The 16,083-nt window shown below is 34.9% G+C and overlaps 1 long non-coding RNA gene across 1 annotated transcript; it reads right to left on the reverse strand.

Moving 5' to 3' along the window:
- Positions 1-7,663: 7,663 nt before the first annotated feature.
- On the reverse strand, positions 7,664-15,865 carry LOC141716765 (uncharacterized). The gene is made up of 3 exons (XR_012573343.1): positions 15,159-15,865; positions 9,011-9,120; positions 7,664-8,745 (listed from the first exon to the last, which is right to left on the reverse strand). It is a non-coding gene; the product is annotated as an uncharacterized LOC141716765 (long non-coding RNA).
- Positions 15,866-16,083: the final 218 nt, after the last annotated feature.

A 16,083-nucleotide genomic window follows, 5' to 3' on the forward strand; every position in this document is an offset into this window, starting at 1 on the left:
CCTTTCCAAGCAAGAGCTCTCGGCCTCTTCCTTAAGAAATGGGAAGTCCAAGCTCCTCCACTTGCTAATTTACAAGGTAATTATCCTAGCTTCTCCTAGTTAAGTTACATACTTCCTAGGAATCTTAGCTTCAAAATCATTTCCTAGCATTTCCTATAAATCATTCAAGAAGATGGTGAATAGTACTTTCTTAAAATTAATTTTTGTGTTCTTGATTTCTTTGAAAGATCAAGCTTGTAGGAGGTTAGATTAAGGCTTCCATGGGCATTCCAAGGATCTTTCATGGATTAAAAGCTTCAAGAAAGGTATAACTCTTCATGATCTTAGTCTTGAGTTTTGTTGTTTGGATTTCCTAATGTTTAGATGATGGGTTAGTGTAATGGGTGTGTAATCATGTTTAGAGCTTTGTTTAGTAAGTGGTTTTGTTGATTTTGGAGTTAGGAGTGATACTTGTTGGATTTAAAGTTCTTGGCCACAATTTTGACTTGGTTTAGATGAATAAATTGAGATATTGAGTTCTGGTTGAATGATATTGTATTATGGTTGAATGATGGTGGAATGGTGATGATTGTGGGTTGTTTGTGAATTGAATTGGAGTTGTACGAAATTGGTAATCGCGTAAGCATAGCCGTCGTAATGTCCGATTACCCTAGACTGTTTTTGTTCTTAACATTAGGACCCGTGAACTCACTGTTAGGTTTTGACCATTGCCATGATTAGATAGTTCATGTTACGAGCTTCGTTTTGATATGTGGTTCGCTTGAATCCGATGTACGGTTTAGGAGAAACGACTGTTTTAAGTAACGGCGTTTCGCGGCCGAACCCTTACCCCTCGCCTTACTTTGAAACCTTGGTTAAGGACTTTAAATGACTAATTGGGGTATGAAAAAATTGTTTAAGTGGATTAGGCAGTTGGTAGGGTACTCGCAAAAGAATCTCCTTAAAACCCTTAATGGTTAATTTATTATAAATGGTGGAGCCGAGGGTACTCGAGCGACTTAAGTGAATCGTTAAGCACAAAAGCGAATGTTAGGGTCTAATTGGTTAAAGTATAGATTCATAAGCGACTTTGGTTTAATTCCAACTTATATGTTGTTTATAGGTTACCAGACTCGTCCCAAGCCATTTATCACCCCCAGTCGCTCAGGCAAGTTTTCTACCCATTATACTGTTGTTGTGATGTGTACATATGTATATGCATTATCTTGTGATAGATGCATGATGGTTAATTAGCAAATCTTGCGATATATTGGAGCATGTGATATGGTATATATGCATGTCTGTTTCGTAATCTTGATATATATATATGTTGATTCAAATGCTTATTAGTTGCATAATACCTATGCTAGAGATAAGCAGTAATTATGTATACCCTTAGTATAGGGGACCCAAAGGTGAACATTTTCTAAAACCGGGAATCGATGTTCCCGAGTATAATATATATATATATATAGTTTTCAAAACTATGAATCGAATAAGGTTTATTCGATAACTTTATTTTTATTAATGAATATTATTTTGAATATTCATTCAAGGGCTTATGACTCCGTTTATTCATATTAATGAATATTATTTTGAATATTCATTCGAGGACATATGACTCCGTTTATTTTCTTTAATGAATATTATTTTTGAATATTCATTCGAGGACTTATGACTCCGCTTATTTACTAAATAATATTCTTTATTTTATTAAAGAATAATGTTTCGATAATCAAACTCATTTTCGATTATTCAAATAAAGATCATACTTTCGTATAAGTATATCTTTGGTTATTGTATTCATTTCAAGTATGAGTTTTAAAACTCCTACCTCGATTATTTTTATAAGGATCATCCTTATGGGAATATTATTTAAATAATAATATTTAGATACTTTCTAACATATCGGGACTGATTTATTTTATTAAATCAGCGTTACTCTAAACATTCTTTAAAATGTTTTCGAGTCTTCAAAATGATTTTAAAAGTTAGGGCGGATCCCAAAACTCATTTTTATATTTAAGATCCTCCTTTCGAAGGGGATTTAAATACTCGCTCAAAACCTGAGAGATCCAGCTCTGTGGTGTATTTTATATTCGCAACAAGGTTGCTATTTTGATAAAAGAGTTTTTGATTACTTACCCAACACTCGGGAAGTAAAATTCTTGGAACAAGTTAATCCATTAACAGGCATCGCCTGGGAAATATCGGTGAGTTTTCCTTTCCAACTAGATACGACTTCTTGGTGGAGCCGTATCAACAAGTTTCTACTTGGGGAAAGGGGGGACGAGCTTTACGTTTCAGAGTCATGGATTTCATCTGAACTAGGAGTGGCATAAGTGGTCGAGTGGCGCCGGCCCAGCCTAATTATATTGGCCCAAATGGCCCGGAAGTTCCGCTAAGACGGTCCATTCCTTAGGAGTCCAGTGTTTGGTTGACAAGTAAATCCGACAGGTTCTCCTCTACATGTAGAAAATGGTGGGGTTGCACTACTACGACTGATCATCGTAAGTGGTCTTCCTGGCACGGTAAACTCCCGTAATGAGTTCATCATCCAGTTGGATATTTCTGCAACACTACCCAGAGCACTTCGATAGAAAGGCTACGGCTGGGCGATTGTTGAGTGTTGGCAGGGTCGAGTTTTCAAAATGATGTTTCCATCAAATGAAGTATCTCGTAACTTCATTTTTTTTTAATGATATTTCAAAGATTGATTCTATACAAGTTATGCCTTGTAGCTCCATATATGTGATGAACTATTTATACCTTGAACGGTGGTAGTTCAAGTAGTATTCCGAAAGGATATAAGTATATTGGAGTATCTTGTAACTTCATCCTTTCAACTTATATCTAGTAAATGATTATCTTATGCATGACAAAGATTTTCAGAAAAATGTTGAGACAAGGTTAGATATATGAGATCACCTTACAACGATATTTTTATACAGTTATAAACTGGAACTCTGTGTATATTATGCATGGCAGAGGATTTCAAAAATTTTGAAAAGTATATAAGTATATATACTGAATATTTTGCGACTTCGTCGCATTAAGAGGTCAAACTTGGTTCATTTCTTCTTGACCAAGACTTTCATGAGTACTATGAGAATGCTCATATATTGTTAATTATTATGCATATTTTTTCAGTAGGCTTGTTGCTCACCCTTGCTTTCTTCTCACATCACATAACATTAGATAGAAAAGATGAACAGGACCAAGCTTCCAATTCGCAAGCGGTTAGGAAACGTTCCGCAGTTTTCTGGAAGCATTGATGCCGCCGTAGCTGAGGTAGGAACTACCAATAGGCTAGGCTTCAACTATTGATGAACCAGACTTATGTATATTATGAATTGTAATAATGGCAAAGAATATGTAAATTATTCAGAAACCCTTTTGAGGTGAAATGGTTTATAATTGTGGAATAAATGACCTGTGTTATAACTTGCTGGTATAACGACTCGTGTATTTTTATTTTATTTCTAATATTTGGAAGTGTAATAAAAGTTTAAGTAAATAAATAAAAGATGCGTATTAATTTTGGCAGCAGTTACTGATTGTTATTTAATTATTTATGATTTGTTAATGTGTGGAATTGGAATTATGTGGTTTATTGGCGAGTTATATGATTTTATTTCGCTTGCAAAAGTGATTTTATGGTAATTTTAATTCCATCAATATTTGGGTTGTCTTTAAAATTGGTTTTCTAATTTTATAATTTTAATAATTATTTTTAGGACTTTATAAAATTGAGAAATCAATATTTCGTTAATTATTCATTTTTAAATGATTTTCTGAGTGTGTTAAATGCTAAAATCCATATTTAATTATGGGAATCTTTAAAAATTATGAAACTTATAATTTATTAAGTTCGTATTATTCAGAGAATTTTAAAATTATTTTGGAAATTTTCGGAAATCGTTTTACCTGCGCGTTGTTTCGTTATTGGTTAAAAAGCGGGTATAAAGCGTACCTTAAAAAAATTATTTAAAAATTTTGAAATTTATATTTTTATTTATTTCGGGATATTTATAATATTTTAGCGCTGTTTTCGTAATTTTTCGGAGGTTGTTTTAATCGCAACTTATTTCGTCAAATTCAGTTTCGGGACAAAATTGCAGTTCTCGGGTATATCTCGGATACGTGTCAAAATCTTATAAAAAGAAATTGACACGTATCCAATTAACAGATACGTGTCCACGCCTCATTTTCTTTTCCTTCTCTGTTATTTCCGAAAACGAGCCCTGTTCTTCTCTCTTGCAGTCGAGTTAATCTCTCATCTCTCTCCTCGAAATCTCTCTTCTCTGTGTGACTTCCTTCTCTTCGTTTCTTTGTTTTTCCGGCAATTCCTCCGGTGAGCCGCCCCTGTTTTCCGGTTGGCTTTGCTTTGATTTATATAGTTGGTATACATATATATATATATATATATATATATATATATATATACGTGTGTGCCCTGTGTGTATGTGTGTGTGTGGCGCGGTGGCGCGTGTGTTACCTGTGCAGTGGTGCAGTTGTGTGTTGGTGCTGCTGCACGCGCTACGCGTGTGTGCGGCTGGGTTCCTGTTCATTTTTGTGGTTTGTTCAGTTGGGTTATTTTGCTGGGCTTGTTCATTCGGGCCTTGGTTTTGTGTTGGGCCTTACAGTTATGTTAACTATTGGGCTTGTGGTTTGGATTTTGGTAGGATGTTTATTTTCTGTTGGGTTGGTTTATTGCAGATTTTAATTTTGTTTAAATTCCATTATTGCAGGGAATTATTGATTAATATTCGTGATATTAATTATTCGTGTTGGAAATGATTTTCAAATAATCGGTATGATTTATTTGGGAACCCGTATTATATCGGGCGCCAATAAATTGTGCCGCCGTTGACGATGAACTTCGGTGAGTCAACGGTGGACGGTGATGACGATGTTCTGAGTCCTAAATTCTATAAATAAATAAAATAAAATAATTATGTAAAATATGTTTGGATTTAAATAGTAAAATTTTTATTGGTGTTGGGTTGTACGGAATAATGTTGTGAATTGTTGAGAATTGTTGACGTCGATTATAATCGACGGGTAGTCTTATAAATAAAGAAGTTGCTGCCAAAATTTTCTAAAAATATATTTATAATCATACATAATTATGTGTTATGTGTTATCCCTAGTTATGCTCGAGAGATGTGATTACATGTTTATGTGTATAATAATAATACGAGTCGGGTTGTCGGATTTGGGTTATTAGGATTTGAGGATATCAAGCATGTCGGTATAACTAATTAGGGTATTCTGTAATTGTAGATCCCAGTCGAGTTGTTCCAGGATCAAAGTCAGCGTGAAAGCTATTAGGGTTTGTAAAGCGTTGCAAGGCAAGTACCCCTGACCATTCTTTTATGGTTCAGTGTATATGAATAGCTAAATGTTTTATTCTTGTAATGGAACAGAAACAGTTTAAGTTACGTATCCCCTGTAGTTATAAATCACTGTTTTCGAATTGTTTTGGGGAAAAGTAACTTCGAAAGGTACCAATCTCGAATGAAATGATTTGCGAACTGGATTTTTATATGTGTGCTGGTTAGATAAATGGTTTTGAAAGGAGATAGGTACAAGTATTTTGAAAACTGGATAAAACGGTCAGATATGGGATACATTGGGGCCAGAGTAGGCCTATTGAGGTGGCGTAAGAGGCTAATTCGGTTGCGCACATTATAAAACTGATTAGTCCAGCAGGTCAGAGACCTAGCTAGTCTCTGAGTTCCGGAACAGGTAAATGGGATGGCAGTTAGAGCCGTCTGGTGTTGATAGCCTGATCAGCTGTCTTCACATATCCGCTATGTATCTGATTGGGATTTGTGAATTATATGGAAGCATGATTGATTGATACAGCGGTTTTATAAAATGATTAGCATGCTAACATTGGACTCTGGTATTACGCAGCACACTATAATGTTGTTTTCACAAAGCATGCTAATTAGTGATATCCAGTTACTTTGATTATCATTATAAAATGTTGATATCATGATTACAGCTCTGTTCCCATTATTGTTACATTACTGTTTTAATCTGTTATTCATATTTGGTACTGCTGAGCGATTATGCTCACCCTTGCAAACTGTTATGTACATTTCGCAGATGCCTAGAAGATCAGTCAGACCGACCCGTGTTCCCGCCCCTACTGGACCTGGCTCCTCTGAGGTAGTTTGTATCAGACCATGAGGTCTGAAGAGTTGCTGAATAAAGTAGTGTGTCTTAGATAGTGAATAAAGAGTTTGTAATAATGAGAACCTGAATTATACTTGAACCTGGATCGGATCTTGGTTTGGGGTCAAGTTAGTATATTCTATTAATAATTCTGTTGTTTATATTTTTGGTAATGGTGTTTAGTGACGTCAACTCCTGACCCCGGGGTTGAGGCCGTCACAGCTGGCACAAAGGAAAGCTACAATATTTCAAATGCAAAAGATACGGGCATCTGACAAAGAATTGTAGATCCCAAATGGACGAAGAAGACATGACACATTTGATCGCGGGAGAACCACTCCTGTAGAGTTGTGGGTGAGGAGTGCACCCTGGAGAGAAGTACTCCAAAATTGTTTTTGATGAGAAGTGCATCAAACTTGATAGCGGTGAGAAGTGCATCACAACATGATAAGATGGTGGTGAGAAGTGCATCACAAAAATGAAGAGAAGTGTTTCATAAATTTAAGATTAAGGGGGTGATTGTTGGAATAATCTTAAATTTAGTTATTATTGATTTGGGTTATTTATTTAAGTTATATTTTAAATAAGATGTGTTTTGTTTTATCTGTACCAAGACTATGTCAGCTGAGAGTTACGCAGTATTAGGAGTATTTGAATAAGTCTGGAGTGATGGAGATGATGTGGGAGTGGATCCTATTTACTAGTCCATCAGCTCTGTTAGTTAGTTTTATCAGTTCTATATATTTTTTAAGGTGTAGCATGAAAAAACTCTACACGTATTAATTGTATTAATTATGTTTTCTCTCAGTTTCAATATATTAACAAAATTAGCATTTGCTCACAAAAGTTGTCTCATACTTATATATTTATATAGTTTCAGAACTAATTTTCTAAACTATTGATCATTCTCCTCAGATTCTCATAACTGCATTTCTCCAACTTTCTTAGGTTGTGTTCGTGTTCTTGATTACTGTAACTCGATTCTCCAGTACTGCTACTTCATTTTTCATCTTCCCTAGACCTTTAAATAACTTATTTGAAGTGACTTATGTGAGTATTTTTTGGTGCAAAATTTTCAATAATATGATCAACGTCAATATCTTTAACCATGCTCTTTCGAGTAATTAAAAGTGCTAATCCATTTAATATTCATGATTGTCCGCAAATAAGACTTAATCAACTTCAATTTGTAAAAAGATTTCTCTGCAGATATCAACAGTAACAAATACGGTAAATAAAACATAAAAGCTACCAAAATATTTGGAAACATATTCATTTTCTTTGTAAACTCTATCGCTTCAATAGATATTCAAGAATTTCCATTTTCATAAGCTTCAGTTGGAAGCATTTCCTACAATATTTGTAATTCTGAAAGTAAACGATTAGCATCAATATCACAATCTTTCATCCCTTCATCATCAAGAGAAATTAGTCATGATGTATCAAATAAAAATCCAAATATAGATTAAAAAGTTCCACAAGTTCAAATCTAGACTCCAGTTGAGAAATTGCCATATTAACTAATACAAGAAAGTAATTTGTTCTAAAATTTTCTTGAGCAGATTGTTGTCTCCCCTTATCAGTATTTTGGTATTTTCATCAAATGACATATTGACATATTTCTATTAATCCCGCGTTTTACTTGAAACACAAGTTCAATTTGTGTTTGATCATCAATTTCCTTCGCAGCAATCATAGCAAAAGTAAAACCATTTTCTCTATATTTTTTAAAAGGATATTAATTCTTTCAAACCATTAATAGGTATAACAAGAACCATGTCTTTCAGATTCCAAATATTTGTTCACCAAGTTAATTTTGTGTAAAATGTCATACTAAATAACCAAATTTAATATAAAAAAATTAAACTTTGTATGGGCCTTAATGGTTGCAAGTTTTACCTGCTTAAGAGTCGCATTCATGTTAGTTAGCTATTTCTTCAGAAAGTCCGGTTTCCTTGTCTTGGTTAGCTTTGGTAGTGTTTTCTGCATCCGTACGCCTCTTGCAAAGCAGCTGCCTTCTTTTTTGAGGCTGCATCAAAATCCTGTTTACGGGTTCTTGAGTTGTTGTTTCACTGTGGTGAGCTCACCAGCACAGGCCTAGTACCGTTCTCTTTCCTTGATCAAGTCGGATTTCTTCTCCACGTCATTCTGTTGGTCTTCGCTGGATTTTGATTCTTCAAGTTCTTTCACTCAGATTCTGTTGCCTGGATCAGTGCTTGCTTTGTATCACTAATGGTCTCCAGCTTGGCTGTTAGATCTTGTAGTGATTTATTTGCTGCTTCCAGATTGCCAAGTGCTCGGGCTTTTGTACTTTCTGCATTTCTCAGCTATTCCTTGTACTTGTCCAGATCTTTAAGTCACAAATGAAGCTGCGATTCCTTTTCCATTGCTGTCTTGCAAAGAGAAAAAGACATGTATATCAGATTTAAAGATTATCTCAATGCACAAGCAATATGTTGCTTGACTTTATATCACGGTGTATAATTCGAGGCCAGCAATCATGATGCAAATAAGCAAGCCCCTTCGCGGCTCCCATATTAACATTTAGCCTTGCATCCCAGTCAAGTTGTTCGGACCTACCTGCATAAACATCAATAAAAATATGGTGTAACTATATAAGTCGTACACAAGAACCGGTACAAGAACAAGTAAACAATTAAGAGCCCATATACGCTATCACATTCCACCTCAATTCTGGAAAAAAAAAACTACTGCTTACAACCCCCACCATCTTAAGATAATCTGCAATCTTTGGGTACAATGTAAATTCTTTACCCAAAACATATTACAATAAAATTTATGTTACCAGGAATTGATTCATAAGTTACAAACCATGCAATCATACCCAGTATGTCCCGCTCTTGGAGCAGGGTCTTGGGAGGTACCCAACATTTTGACCATTGTGGGAGAAACCTGCAGACTTAAGTTTGTTCTGTAACACGATGGGCTCTAACTCTATATTGTTATCAATCTTGTACGATAAAGACATTGTTATATATATATATATTGAATATATAACTACTTCACAAAAACATTGTTAATTCTTAAATCACATAAGCATATGAGAATTAACAATTAAATTAGGAGAAGGGTTTGAGAAAACAAACAGAGATTGGATTTAATCTCGAGTCCAGAAAACTGTCTCCTTAAAGCAGTTTCGCCCCGCACCATCCGTGTTTAGCGACCTGCTTTCCAGGATAAAACGAGATACTAGTATAATCGATAGATCGAATATACTCTCAGCGAACTTGAACTGAGCCCAAGAACTATCACCGGAATATTGGAAAAATTTAATACTAAAGAGACCGAGAATGAAAGAGATGACTCTTATTTCCTCGACTTAATAAAACTGGTGCCCTAAGACTCTATTTATAAAGAGAGGCTTGAAAGGACTTGTTTTTCTTTTCGATGTGGTACATGGTATTTATAAGAAAAACTAAGGAATAGGTTTGTGCTACTCTCGATGTGGTACAAAACCACTTTTCATATTAAAAGGTAAAACTTTGGAACATCAGTTCTCATTCACCTTTTACTCATTTTGAGCGTGTTAATATGCGTTGGAATCCCCTCGAAGAGAAGAATACGTTCCAATAAATACACACCACTAACACATAATGTGTCTCACTCATATAGAGTCTCAAAATGATTCACAACTTAGTCTAAAATACTAAGTTTGTCCAACAATCCCCCACAAATGAGATTGATGGTCCAGTAGCACGCACCACATAGACACCACATAGACAGACAGACGCGGAGCTTGACTTGGTGATAGTTCCGGCGGTCGGATATAGCATACGATAGGTAGAGAATGCTCCTTGAACCTTCGCTCGAATAAGTATATCGACTTTACTGGTAGACAGTATGACGCGATGTCCTTGAACTGTTCGACCGTTTGTGTAAACGATGACATACTCATCACTATATCTTTCCTGACTCATTCAGTTCTCATGATTATGTCCATTTTGGCCCTGGAACATCGTCCTGGTTCTGCAAGAGTTTCTAAAGAATTGTGCCTCGCAATTCTCCTTTGAAGCGGCCATACTTCTCTCTTACATAGGTGATCTTTATCTTATAGAGTAACCCGCGTTTACTTAACCGAATATTATGTATTCAAACTTGAAATCCCTGTATTCGTCAAAGATCATTAAAAGCATAAAGCTTAGCCTCGTACCTTACGGGTCTCACTGTTTCATCATCATAGAAATAGGCCAGGGGTTACCCCCACAGTGATTTGGTCATCATGATTTAGTTGTCCCATTGAACCAAGTTCTTGGGATCTCCAGTCAGCAAGGTTGGGTGTCCACCATGACGCCGTTAAGCAATAGGCAAGGCCCATTCCTCTCAATGATTTGACAACTATCTCTCGGTCTAACTAGATTCCCTTGACTTAAACAGATTCGCTCAGTTTAACCATCTGGTTAGTGGATCCAAACATTATCATTTAACTTTACATAGTCAATCATGATAATTCTCGTTGAGAATAGTTGTTTAATGGTATTATGTCCTCATCATAGATGTGAGACATACCATTTCATACACAATAATGTGATCTCCCAATTTGCATATTGATTACACGATATATGCATATTGAAGACACATTTTCCTTGTCATTTAGGAATATCCTTACAAAGTGGCTACTCGGCCTTTTAACTGCATTTATTTTATGCACCAGACTCGTATTCCATCATGAATCGAGCTAAGTTTAGGATTTCCATGACACGACTGCTAAGTGTGAAATGTATTCTCGAATGACTTTTAAGTTCTTAAAGTCAAATATCTAATTTACATACTATATTCACATAGTACAATTAGATATCTTTCGTATTGAAGTCCAAGCTCACGAGCACATATCATACACCTTAAATCTCATTGCAATCACTTCCAAGTGACCAATTTCCATTGTACTCGTGCATCTACCCAGTTTACCAACTGTGTAGCCTATGTCTAATTTTGTACAATTTTAAAAAGTACAACAGACTTGCAATCCTTCTTGAGAGATCCTTGTTCATCTACGCTTGGATATATATAAATCCATTCCAGCTATGACAACTTTAGCTTCGTTGACCTCTTCAAAATTCACATCACCAACATGTGACATGTATCATCTAAAACTTTTAAAGTCACGAAGATTGTAATCTTCAAATCAAAACTTTTCAATCTCATCAAGATTTTCAGAGATGATCCTGTTGTCATTACTTCTCGTAATGATCAGATCACTCACATGCAATCAATTATGACTTGCATATCATGTGTAAATAACACATGCACACTTGTCAATTCTCTGATTTTGAATCAGTTTGACATCTCATATTGACATATTTCATATTTATGAAATAACTTTACTAGTTATTACTTAAGGCTTCACTTGTTATTGATATTACCAGCTTTTAGCGTCCCAAAAAACCAGCAATTTCAGTTTGCATCATTACCGAGTTTAAGCGTCCTTAAACTGGCAATCCTTATTCACATAGCAACCAATATTGAGCGTCCTCAAAATGGCAACCATGTCATTTATTTGAAGCCATTGCTTATCATAGCAATATCAAATTTAATATGCCATTATTTCGTGTCAATGTTGTTTCACTCAACATGATCACCGAAAATACAGATTTTCTACTCTTGCTTTATCTAGAGCAACCCTCGGGTTCATGTAAATAGATATTTCTCCAAATATCTATTTAGAAAGACCATCTCAATGTTCATTGATGCACTTTTAAATTTCACTATACGATAATTTTAGTATCATCTTAATGAACCTTATTCTCAAAACTCGAGAATATTTCATAAATTATATAAGGTCATCACTTTCGACTGTAATATTTTTTTGTATCAGTCTGACCTTATACTTCCTTCAGACCCAGATATATTTTCCCAATTTAAAAATTCATCTGGGTCCTAATGCTTCTATCTCGTAAGAAGATCTATATATTTTTTTTTAAACAAGATTCTGTCAAACAGAACCACTCTCTCTATTTCTTAACATCCTTTCCCCCACAAAGGACATAGAGAGAACATGCACAATCCATTTTCTAGTACACGTGCTATAAAATCTTGATTTATTGACTCTCAGTAATAGTCAAATTTTCTCTTGATATATTCACTTATCAAGAAATTATACGTGAAGCGCATTGCTTCTATTAAATTTACGAGTTCACCTTCAAGCAAATTATCAAGACATTCGGGACTAGCAATTATCCAAGTCTTTTGCTCTCTGCAGGTTCATCCTCACATTCATCCAATAACTCGTAAGTTCATTTAGATGACTTTTAATTACAGATCTACTAGGATCTACTAGCTTATCGCATAAGCATTCCTAAACTCTGTAATAGTATTCTTACGAATCTCAAAAATTAGATTCATATATCGGATATTATTAGACTCAACCATTGTCTATGTATCCATCCAAAATATCTCAATTGATTTTGGATCTCATGCTACCAACAGAGGTATTGGTATCAAGTTTCGAGATACCCCCACATTTCAATTATTTTCAAGAATGTTTCATTACATTCCACTATTCATAGAAAATTCAATAATTTTCTATTTTAGATACCCCCACAATTTTAATATTTTACAGAATGTCAGAAAATATTCCAAAACTAATAGGAAATTTAATTATTTCCTTCTGTGGTATCATGTTTAAGGAACGATTAGCCCTTCGTAACTAATATCCTCAAATTCAGTGATAGTCTAAGCTGATCACAATCGTTTTGCATCTCTCTCACAGCGCAACTCAAGCCTGCATCTACTCCATTTATATAATGCGAGTAAGGTGCAACGACCTCATGAATATTCACGTTGCAAACAGAATTTGCCCGGTGATTATTCATCATCAAATTTATTCACAACCATCTTAATTATCTGTATTAAGTTGGATTTACCCTTGAGTTTATAGAGCACACATCTCTCTATTTAGCTTCAATATTGACTCGACTACGAGTACGAGTGACAAATGTTTTACTATCAAACTAGACAGTAAACACGTATCGTATCACTACCTCTCATCTGAGCAGGTTTTACGTTATTCATTAAAACCTATAAGATTTTAATATCATGTTAAAAGAACTTCCCGTAGTTCTTATCATTAAAAATTCAATTACCGAATTTCTCGAAAATATTTACATGGTTCACACGAACCTACATTTATGGCTCACCTACTGGTACAACCAGAAAAGGCCCAAGGAAGAACATAAATCTTCAATAAACCCACATTCAGTGATCCTTGATCAACTGATGCGTTAGGGTTAACAACTTTTCGGATTCTCTCCGAAGTTCAGCATAAATACTGATATCAATATTCGCCGTATTAAGTATCACATGGATCACTATAATAGGCTCGTGTGTCACTGCCGCAGCAGACCGACACCAACACGTGAAATTACTATTTAACTGGAGGAAAAATCCAACCAGAAAAATATAATTTATGTGCCGACCCATAACCTGTACTCCAGGCCCATTAGGTTTTTTAATGTGGAGAATCCTGAGCAATTGTAAATCTGGTTCACTTCAGCTGCCCACCTCGTCACATTATTTAACAACAAACATGTTACTGCATTCTATCCAGTATTACAAGTTTGTGATATAACTCCATTATTAAAGATTAAACAATAATAATTGATGCCTTATCATCACTCAACAATGATTAAAAAATTAATCACCAAATAATCAAGTTCCATCATGAAGGGTCACATTTATGTAGCCATATCATTTAATTGCATAGCAATATCATGTTATGAACTTGCAAACATGCATGTAAACTATAGCATATATGATTCTTGTATCAGTGTACTAATAATTCCAAAATCAATTCAGAATTAAGAAATCAATCACCATGTTAACAAAACATAATAAGCTATCCATTAATAGCAAAAACATGGACGAATTATAAATTTGGATTTAATCTACCAATTTATAATGATCAACCCGAAAGAGATGTCACCAAATATGTCCACTTGAATATAAGTTGATCATAAATCAATAACCATTAAAGCATCAATAGCCTTATAAGAAACCAATTATCCAACAACTTTGTGCTTACTTTTGCCTCGTACCTGTTATGCTTAAACAAAGCACCACTTAAAATCAAATTTATATTAATTTCAAGCACATGGCAACAAGTGATCAAAGAAATTAACGCACTAAATTTAATTTAATTAATGAGGCAAATAATGGCCACTCATATACCCATAAATAAATCCAATTTAAACAATCAAATTGACTTTTGCGTCTACTCACAAGAAAGTATGAAAATTGAAGATAACTGCTTTAAGATTGTTATCAATCTTGTACGATAAAGACATTGTTATATATATATATATTGAATATATAACTACTTCACAAAAACATTGTTAATTCTTAAATCACATAAGCATATGAGAATTAACAATTAAATTAGGAGAAGGGTTTGAGAAAACAAACAGAGATTGGATTTAATCTCGAGTCCAGAAAACTGTCTCCTTAAAGCAGTTTCGCCCCGCACCATCCGTGTTTAGCGACCTGCTTCCCAGGATAAAACGAGATACTAGTATAATCGATAGATCGAATATACTCTCAGCGAACTTGAACTGAGCCCAAGAACTATCACCGGAATATTGGAAAAATTTAATACTAAAGAGACCGAGAATGAAAGAGATGACTCTTATTTCCTCGACTTAATAAAACTGGTGCCCTAAGACTCTATTTATAAAGAGAGGCTTGAAAGGACTTGTTTTTCTTTTCGATGTGGTACATGGTATTTATAAGAAAAACTAAGGAATAGGTTTGTGCTACTCTCGATGTGGTACAAAACCACTTTTCATATTAAAAGGTAAAACTTTGGAACATCAGTTCTCATTCACCTTTTACTCATTTTGAGCGTGTTAATATGCGTTGGAATCCCCTCGAAGAGAAGAATACGTTCCAATAAATACACACCACTAACACATAATGTGTCTCACTCATATAGAGTCTCAAAATGATTCACAACTTAGTCTAAAATACTAAGTTTGTCCAACATATATTGATCTTCAATTTTGATCATTCTCCTCAGTTTCTCGAAATTACACTTCTCCAACTTTCTCTGGTTGTGTTCCTCGTTCTTGATTACTGTAACTCGATTCTCCTGCACTGCTACTTAATTTTTCATCTTCTCTTTTGCGATTTTTTCTTATCTAGTCGTTCAGGTCTTGTTCAAATGTCTCTTGGTGCCAGTCACTGCAAACAACTACCCATCGCGTGCTTGTTTCTAAAGAAGTGAACTTCTCTATGTGGGGACACCTCACTAACTCTAAGTTACTTAAACTTGGAAAATTGAAAGCATAGCTTGAAGTTGTACAGAAACTTTTCAGTTTTGGCAAGTCTTGAAGTTCAACCGACTAGAGTCGAGGGAGTGTAATAATCTTATCATTTGTCTCAGAAGTTTCATCACCCCTTGCATCCTCAACAATATCTTCCAACAATCTGCAATTCCTTACTCTTAAAAATTGCAGTTGTTGCAGAGTTCTAATGACTGAACACGTGTAAAGAGAAGGGATTCCACAATTATGAACAGAGACCGCTTCTAAAGCTGGCATATGGCACTCGTAATTTGCACCGTGGAAACAACTTTTGAGGCTCAGCAAATCTTTTAGAGTAATTGATTTTAGTTGAAAGAATGTAACAGTCTTCTTGTGATTGGCAGAGGGTACGTGACTCCTTACATCCTCCACAATTTCTTCCAGAAAGTCAGAGCTGGATATTTCCAAACTTTGGAGTTGGTGTAGACTTTCAAAGGCTGAGAATGAGAAAAGAGTAAGGCATGTAGATTCTTGAACTTGAAGGTACTTTAATCTTTTGAAACATTGAAATTTCAGCTCATGCCACTAGTAGTAGTGTGTCAACGTCAAACTCTCCAGATTATATAATCGAAGTTGCCATTCACATGAAAATTGTATCATGTTA

This window comes from Apium graveolens, chromosome 4 (assembly GCF_009905375.1).
Source record: "Apium graveolens cultivar Ventura chromosome 4, ASM990537v1, whole genome shotgun sequence".
NCBI lineage: Eukaryota > Viridiplantae > Streptophyta > Magnoliopsida > Apiales > Apiaceae > Apium > Apium graveolens.